Source organism: Anolis sagrei, chromosome X (assembly GCF_037176765.1).
Source record: "Anolis sagrei isolate rAnoSag1 chromosome X, rAnoSag1.mat, whole genome shotgun sequence".
Taxonomy (NCBI): Eukaryota; Metazoa; Chordata; class Lepidosauria; order Squamata; family Dactyloidae; genus Anolis; species Anolis sagrei.
The window spans coordinates 106,344,830-106,354,589 of NC_090034.1; positions in this window are offsets into that span (position 1 = coordinate 106,344,830).

Sequence of the window (9,760 nt, forward strand, 5' to 3'; positions counted from 1 at the left end):
AGCAGGGCTGGCCTTGGTTAGCATTTGGATGGGAGACCGCCAACAAACAGCAAGTGCCATAAAGCTCCATCTTGGAGGAAGAAACTGGTAGGAAACAGTACTAGCCTAGTCCGAAGTCATAGGCCTAAATGCCATGAATTTTGCATGCTAAGCAGGGTCGGCCCTGGTTAGCATTTGGATGGGAGACCGCGAACAAACCGCAAGTGGTATAAAGCTCCATTGCAGAGGAAGAAACTGGTAGGAAACGCCTTTAGCCTAGTCTGAAGTCATAGGAAACGCCTTTAGCCTAGTCCGAAGTTATAGGAAATGCCTTTAGCCTAGTCTGAAGTCATAGGAAATGCCTCTAGCCTAGTCCGAAGTCATAGGCCTAAATGCCATGATTTCTTGCATGCTAAGCAGGGCTGGCCTTGGTTAGCATTTGGATGGGAGACCGCCAACAAACAGCAGGTGCCATAAGCTCAGTTTTGGAGGAAGAAATTGGTAGGAAACACTACTAGCCTAGTCCGAACTCATAGGACCAAATGCCATTAATTCTTGCATGCTAAGCAGGGCCAGCCCTGGTTAGCATTTGGATGGGAGACCGGCAACAAACAGCAAGTGCCATAAAGCTCCATTTTGGAGGAAGAAACTGGTATGAAACACCTTTAGCCTAGTCCAAAGTCATAGGAAATGCCTCTAGCCTAGTCTGAAGTCGTAGGCCTAAATGCCATGGATTCTTGCATGCTAAGCAGGGCCGGCCTTGGTTAGCATTTGGATGGGAGACCGTGAACAAACCACAAGTGCTCTAAAGCTCCATTGCGGAGGAAGAAACTCGTAGGGAACACCACTAGCCTAGTCCGAAGTCATAGGCCCAAATGCCATGAATTTTTGCATGTTAAGCAGGGCCAGCCCTGGTTAGCATTTGGATGGAGACAACACCGTCTGAGCTCTGCGAGCGCATCATTCTTCCGAATGAAGCATAGATTGTTTGAGAACCGGGACATCCATAGGGAGACCAAGGGGCTTGTTTATAAAGCCATTGTCCTCCCAACCTTGCTATATGCCTGCGAAATGTGGACTGTCTACAGACGTCACATGGAACTCCTGGAACAATTCCATCAGCGTTGCCTCCAAAAAAATCCTGCAAATCTCTTGGGAAGAAGACAGGTGGACAAATCATAGAATCATAGAATTAAAGAGTTGGAAGAGACCTCATGGACCATCCAGTCCAACCCCATTCTGCCAAGAAGCAGGAATATTGCATCCAAATCACCTCTGACAGAAGGTCATCCAGCCTCTGTTTAAAAGCTTCCAAAGAAGGAGCCTCCACCACACTCCCTCTGGGGCAGAGAGTTCCACTGCTGAACGGCTCTCACAATCAGGAAGTTCTTCCTCATGTTCAAATGGCATCATGCTGTAAGAAGAAGCAAATGGTCCTCCACCATCAACTCCGCTGGACCGGCCACATTGTCCGAATGCCCAACCACCATCTCCCAAAGCAGTTACTCTACTCTGAACTCAAGAACGGAAAACGTAATGTTGGTGGGCAAGAAAAGAGATTGAAAGATGGGCTCAAAGCCAACCTCGATGCTCCTCCGCCACCAACTCCGCTGGACTGGCCACGTCCGAATGCTCAAAGATCACCGTCTCCCAAAGCAGTTGCTCTACTCCGAACTCAAGAATGGAAAACGGAATGTTGGTGGGCAGGAAAAGAGATTGAAAGATGGGCTCAAAGCCAACCTCTAAAATTGTGGCATGGACATCGAGAACTGTGAAGCCCTGGCCCTTGAGCGCTCTAACTGGAGGTCGGCTGTGACCAGCGATGCTGCAGAATTTGAAAAGGCACGAATGGAGGGTGAAAGGGAGAAACATGACAAGAGGAAAAAGGCGTATCAAGCCAACCCTGACCGGGACCACCTTCCATATGGAAACTGATGTCCTCACTGGAGGAGAACATGCAGATCATAGAATCAAAGAGTTGGAGGAGACCTCCTGGGCCATCCAGTCCAACCCCATTCTGCCAAGAAGCAGGAATATTGCACTCAAATCACCCCTGACAAATGGCCATCCAGCCTCTGCTTAAAAGCTTCCAAAGAAGGAGCCTCCACCACACTCCGGGGCAGAGAGTTCCACTGCTGAATGGCTCTCAGTCAGGAAGTTCTTCCTCATGTTCAGATGGAATCTCTGATCAAGAATAGGGCTCCACAACCACCTACGGACCCACCACCAAAACACCACATCTGGAAGACCATCATCCTTGAGCTATGAGGGATCATCTAAGTAATTAAGTAAGCTAAAATAACTACTATAGAATGGCAGGGAGGGGTATTATTTGCCCGGGTGTGGTTTGCTTCTTTAGAACAAAGTGAGAACTAGGGAACTTCTGTTCAAATATTAACCTTGACAAGCATATTTGTTTTTAAAATAATGGCATCCTTTGACGTAGTGTGCCATTCGCACTCAGGATGCCGCTCTTCTTATGAGCACAGCTAATTGATTGAAATCCTTTGAAACATGGGTTCTCTTCCTTTGCTACAAGTTTTCCAAGTGCATTGCACAAAGATAATACACTATTATTATTATTATTATTATTATTATTATTATTCAGGTCATCCATGTACAACAGATGTGGAAATAATAATAATAATAATAATTATTATTATTATTATTATTATTATTATTATTATTATTATTATATAATATAGTGTTACACCCATGGATGTAACATGGCCAGGTTGATAATGCCCAAATGGAGCCTCCTTGTGCAGAGGCAGTCTACCTTTATGAGACCCAGATCCTGGAGATGAATACAAATTTGCAATTCTTATAATGCCCAAATGGAGCCTCCTTATGCAGAAGCAGCCTAATAATGGCGAGCCAACCAGGAGCCCCTGCCTTGAAGCCGATCTCACCTGCAGCAAGGAGTTCCACAGTTCCTGGTTGCCCAACTGGGCCAGCATCGATGAGAATGTTGCCACAGCAGCAGCTTCAACTTCGAGACCTCCTTTTGCTTTGTATTGCTTTGCTTCCTTCCCCTTAACCTAACATTGTAACAAATCCCCTAATAAAGTATCAATTAATTGTAACTTTTTCCTCTCCATAGTGATACTTTGTGTCTTTTACTGCCTCCAAACTCTTTCAAGCATGAACTTTCTCTCTCCTGGGCCACAGGCAGCTGCTGGCCTGCCCGGGATGTGATTCTCGCATCCCGGGGAGGCCGGAACTGCATTCCTCTGAACTGTGGATACTGAAACCCATCGGGTCCCCATATCCACAGGTCAACAGATCGCTCCAAAATCGATGCCATCCTTCTCCTAGACTAATTTCAAGACTAATGGCTATCTCACTTTTGCTCTATTAACTCCTCTGTCCCAGGAATAACCTTTTTTGCACCTAAAACTCAACATGGAGCCCAGCTGGCTCCCCAAAGCCACAACGTTGCTGCCGCCGTCTCGTCAATGCCCAAGAGCCCATTGACCTGGGGAACCTGCCGCAGTCACCCCTTGGGACCCCTGGGAAACAGACACGCCATGGGATCTATAGTTTTCTCCACTCCCAGACATGGATCCTGACCTTCAGCATTTGCAATGATTCCTATAGGAACTCTCATGGATTCTGCAACTTTCCTTGAACTTTGATCAACTTTTAAAACTTTTTAAACCTTTTTAGAAACTTTTTCTTCCCCAAACCTCATGAATTTCCACTATGGTTTTTAGACTTTCAATTGACTTTTGGTGGGTGGGGTGGATTGATATGAATTCCTTTCCCCTCTTTATGAATGTACGTCTTATGAACCCCATATATGTATCTGTATAAAATATGAAATGCCACCTCTTCGTGACCCCAGCACATCGAAATCTCAGGAAGAATCTTTTTATTTCCTGAGGTAGGTTTTTCCCTAACTGAAAGGACTCAACATAAACTTCTTGTATTGTCGAAGGCTTTCATGGCTGGAATCACTAGGTTCTTGTGGGTTTTTTCAGGCTATAGGGCCATGTTCTAGAGGCATTTCTCCTGACCTTTCGCCTGCATCTATGGCAAGCATCCTCACCTCTGAGGATGCTTGCCATAGATGCAGGCAAAACGTCAGGAGAAATGCCTCTAGAACATGGCCCTATAGCCCGAAAAAACCCACAAGAACCTATATAAACTTCTTGCATGGACAATACAATAGGTACACCTTCAGGCTTCGGAGCATGGCCGCCTGAAGGAAGTGCCCCAGGTGATTCAATCAATCTTCACAAAGGGGACATCCTGCCTTCGGGAAGGTTTGGATGTCCCCAACTGCCTCACCCTTTGTCTTCATACCTTTGGCTGAAACCAAAGACCAGATAACATGAATTGATCCCATACCCAGGACTGGAGATTACCGAGGCTTGGCATCCACGCCAGCCACAGATGTTTATTTCACCTACATGAAACAATAGAAAAGCTTGCTTGAGGACTCTTAGAGTTATTGCCGGCAATTGGACAAAACATTAAGTTATTTTAATCCACTCATCTTTTCCTCCCAGTTCATTGTTTCCCACTCGGACTGCCTCCTCGCTCCCCATTGCCTGAGAAGCCGAAGCGGCGCTGACTTTCCCATTGGCTGAGGCGCGCCTGAACCGGCTGCACCTCCCCTCCAGCTGATGACTCCAACCAATCAGTGTGAAGCCGGCAAAGGGGGCGGGGGCGGGAAATTTGAATTTGACAGCTCTGCTTCTCTATAAAAATGTACTGTTCTGCCTTGCAAAACAAGTCAGTTTTTGGCAAGGGATTACAGCTTGACATCCGTACCAGCTGGAATGAAATAAAGGCAACTCGGTGGCATTTTCTTCAACTTGGTGAGACTTTTATTGGAAAATCAGGGAAAACTTTATTGGGTGCTTCTTTTCTCACCAGGGCTGAAAGGACTCTCTTTGGTGGGTCTGGCAAAGACCCCTAAATTCTTACTCGATACCACTACCTTTAATAGGGCTGAATCCTGGAGACAATTGCAAAGGAAGCCAGCTTGGAAGACATAAACATGAATGGGGATCCTGTGCTCCTAACCCCAGAAAATGTGGATGTTTGGCCATAATAACGTCATGGGGGGGGGGCAGTTCTGATCTCTAATGGCAAGGAGTTCCAAAGTCGAGGGGCCACCATCGAGAAGGCCCTGTCCCTCGTCTCCACCTCCGCTTGCACAAGCACGGCTGGTAGGGACGAGGGACAGGGCCTTCTCGATGGAAACTAACAAAGACCTGGTTGTGGAACACGGCATTTGACAACTGATTTAATTCTTTGCCCACATGAAAGGAGGATGATGAATGGGATTGTGATGGTGTTGGACGATTTGGCTCTTTTAACTGGGATGATAATGTTTTAATGTGTATGGTGCTGATATTTTAATCGTGTAATGAAGTGGCATTGTGTTGTTATTGTATATTTTTTGTATGTTAACACATGTTGTGAACCGGTCCGAATCCCTCTTTGAAGGTGAGAGGGTCAGTATATAAAACCTCGAAATAAATAAATAAAATAAATAATAACGTGATGTTCTCCTTTATGTTGAATAGGTGCATGTTGTCCTTTGATACACAAACCACCCCCAATTCCCTGTCAGGAGTCAATTTCTGACGGCATGAAGACATCATAAATTCCCTCCGTGACATCCTGACTGAATCATCCTGGCTGCCTCAATTCTCTCTGTGTGACATTTTGAAGTCAGAACAGGGCGCTGGAAACCTTGTATTGGAAGTTGTGAAGCAACAAGTTCTAATAAGGAAACTGGGAAGAAGGGGGAGAGGGGCAGAAAAGGTGTATAAAAGGAAGTGGAGGTGGGAACAAGTCAGTAGTGTCTTTCTTTGCTGCAGAGATACGTGCAATATATCCATTTCAAAGCAGAACCGGCTTGTGAGTGGTTATTTAATATTGCTATATAGATCCTACAGTCTTGCATTCCCCATCCTCAAACATTAAGGCAAAAAGGCGCAACCCGGGGAGAAATCGAGGCAGCTGTAGGGCTCGAGATCCTTTTATTTTTCACCTTGACGGTGCTCTTTTTTGGTTTTTACATGAGTTAGAAAAAATAAATCTTATATCCATCATTAAAAAAGTGCATTGTTGTTTCAAAGCTGACTTTATTTGCTATGTTGCTAAAATGCAAGGAAGGCGGTCGGCCCTGTGGCTGGCCCTCCCCTTCCGTTGCTTAATAAGACACATCACCAAAAAAATAAAATATATATAATATAATAATATTAATAATAATACAGCACAATGGGGTAGGTAAATAACAACAACAATAATAAAAAAATAATAGAAATATTCCCCCGTTCCCTTAGCAGGTGTATTATCAACATAAACAATATTGAAAGCAGGTTAAAATAAAAAGTCCGTAGAACTGGAAATAATAATCAGCGTCATAATATTGTCCTTTTGGGGGAAGAAAAAAATAAACAACATCTAAAGCTTGGTCACAAGAAAAAGGGGGGGGGGGGGGGGAAAGTCTGTAGACATTCGGTCAAGCGGCATAGAGAGAGGCCCGAAGCAAAGCGAGGCAGCAGTTGGTCCCCCAGTTTGGAAAGCTCACTGGTCGGACTGGGAGAGGAGAAGAGGCAAGAGTGGTGTCCAAAGCAAGGGCAAAAGGGACGAGGATTCGCACTCGGAGCACGGCAAGCGGCGGTTCGGAGCTAATAGAGAAGTTACAGGGCAAAGCAGCTCAGGCTTGGGAGGAGAACAACCCTTGTTTACTTTGCTAGGCCAACTCAACAAAGGCAGGGCGTTGGAAAGAGCACGCTGAAAGTGGGCACCAAAGGGATACCTAGTGCGGCATTCAATGTTCATAGCAAACTAGAGCTGGAGGAGAACCTAAAGGCCATCTAATCCAACCCCATTTCCACCATGGAGGAAGATAGGCACCATCAAAGCACTCTTGACATATGGCCATCCAACCTCTTGCTTCCTTGGCCAAGTGGACAGAGGGCACCAAAGGGATATCTAGTGTGGCATCCAATGTTCATAGCATACTAGAGCTGGAGGGGAACCTAAAGGCCATCTAGTCCAACTCCATTTCCACCATGGAGGAAGAAAGGCACCATTAAAGCACTCGACAGATGGCCATCCAACCTCTTGCTTCCTTGGGCAAGTGGACAAAGGGCACCAAAGGGATATCTAGTGCGGCATTCAATGTTCATAGCAAACTAGAGCTGGATGGGAACCTAAATATGCTATTATCATAGCATTCTAGAGCTGGAAGGGAACCCCAAAGGCCATCTAGTCCAACCCCATTTCCACCATGGAGGAAGAAAGGCACCATCAAAGCAGTCTCGACATATGACCATCCAACCTCTTGCTTCCTTGGCCAAGTGGATGGAGGGCACCAAAGGGATATCTAGTGCGGCATCCAATGTTCATAGCATACTGGAGCTGGAAGGGAACATAAAGGCCATCTAGTCCAACCCCATTTCCATCATGGAGGAAGAAAGGCACTATCAAAGCACTCTCGACAGAGGGCCAGACAGCTTCTTGTTCCTTTGGGCACAGGGCACCAAAGGGATATCTAGTGTGGCATTCAATGTTCGTAGCATTCTAGAGCTGGAAGGGAACCCCAAAGGCCATCTAGTCCAACCTCATTTCCACCATGGAGGAAGAAAGGCACCATTAAAGCACTCTTGACAGATGGCCAGACAGCCTCTTGCTTCCTTGGGCATGTAGATAGAGGGATGCCTAGTGTGGCATTTATTGTCTATATTGAATCCTATAGTTGGAAAAGGCTCTCAAGGATCCTACAGTGAGAAGGGAACCCCAGATGCCATCTAGTCCAATCCCATGTCTACCATACAGGAAGACACAATCCAAGCCCTCCCAACAGATGGCCAATGAAGGCAGGGAGCTGGATGCTTTGCAAAGAGCAGACTGCGTCTCAGAATTGCAAGTGGGCACTAAAATAACCCCTAGTTTGTCTTTTCTTGTTTGCAGAATTAGAAGTGAACCCCATAGGTCATCTAGTCCAATCTCAAGTCTACCATGTGGGAAGACACAATCCAAGCCCTCCTGACAGATGGCCCTCCAGCCTCTGCATCATTGTTCAAAGAGAAGGGATTCTCAAAGGCCATCTAGTCCATTCCCAGGTCTACAGTGCAGGAAGACACAATCCAAGCCCTCCCGACAGAGGGCCCTCCAGCCTCTGAACCCCAAAGGCCATCTAGTCCAATCCCAGGTCTATCATGCGGGAAGACACAATCCAAACCCTCCTGACAGATGGCCCTCCAGCCTCTGTATCGTTGTTCATAGTTAGAAGGGAATCCCAAAGGCCATCTAGTCAAATCCCAGGTCTATTGTCCAGGAAGACACAACCCAATCTCTCCTGACAGATGGCCTTCCAGCCTCTGTATTGTTGTTCATAGAGTTAGAAGGGAACCCTGAAGGCCATCTAGTCCAATCCCAGGTCTACCATACAGGAAGACACAATTCAAGCCTTCCCAACAGAGGGCCATCCAGCCTCTGTATCATTGATCATAGTTAGAAGGGAATCCCAAATGCCATCTAGTCTAATCCCAGGTCTATTGTGCAGGAAGACACAACCCAAGCCCTCCCAACAGATGGCCATCCAGCCTCTGTTGCTGCAAGCCTTCAGGTCATTCTCTGTCTTGCCAAGGTTTGGCCAACTCCTCAAGTGGACAGTGAACAAGGAAGGCCTTCAAGGAAGGGGAAGCGAGAGAATCTAGGGTTGAAACCACCACTGAAAGAGCCAGGAATGGGAAATCAAGGAGAGAGCATCGAAGGAAGGAATGCCTCACAATATCAAGAGAAGCCGCTGTACAGAAGAAGAAAAGTCCATTCACAGTATATCGTTTCCGGTCACCCAAAGAAGTCCCAAACCATTGACCCTGAAACCGAGCAAAGGCAAGCGGGGCCGGCCCTTCGGGAAGAGGAATCATTTTGGGGAAAGTGCCAGAGCGGTTCGGAAAGGCCATTCGAAAAGGGGGAAGACCCCCAATAACACAACATTCGTGGGGTCCAGGTTATCAGCGTAAAGCCACCGGGTTGGATTCAATTCTGATTTTCATCTGACTGCGCAACGGTTGCTTTTGGATTCTGCAACCCACAAATCCCTGGGATTTGTAGTTTTGCGAAAGTTTACTGCTTGCGTCCTTGGCATACTATAAATCCCAGGGTTTTATAAGGAGATCAAAGTGTCACCGTCGTGAAAAGAGACTAAAAAGACTTGGGCTTTCAGCTGTTGGGACAGTAAATAATAATAATAGTAAACAACAATAATAATACTTTATTTAAATGTCATTTCCAATGGGTGGCAACCCTTTTGTGGTTTGCAAATAATAATAATACTTTATTTAAATGTCATTTCCAGTGGATGGCAACCCTTTTGTGGTTTGTAAATAATAATAATAATAATTATTATTATTTAAATGTCATTTCCAATGGATGGCAACCTTTTTGTGGTTTGTAAATAATAATAATAATAATAATAATAATAATAATAATAATAATAATACTTTATTTAAATGTCATTTCCAATGGATGGCAACCCTTTTGTGGCTTGTAAATAATAATAATAATAATAATAATAATACTTTATTTAAATGTAATTTCCAATGGATGACAACCCTTTTGTGGTTTGTAAATTATTATTATTATTATTATTATTATTATTATTATTTAAATGTCATTTCAAATTGATGTCAAACCTTTTGTGGTTTGTAAAATAATAATAATAATAATAATAATAATAACAATAATACTTTATTTAAATGTCATTTCCAATGGATGGCAACCCTTTTGTGGTTTGTAAATAATA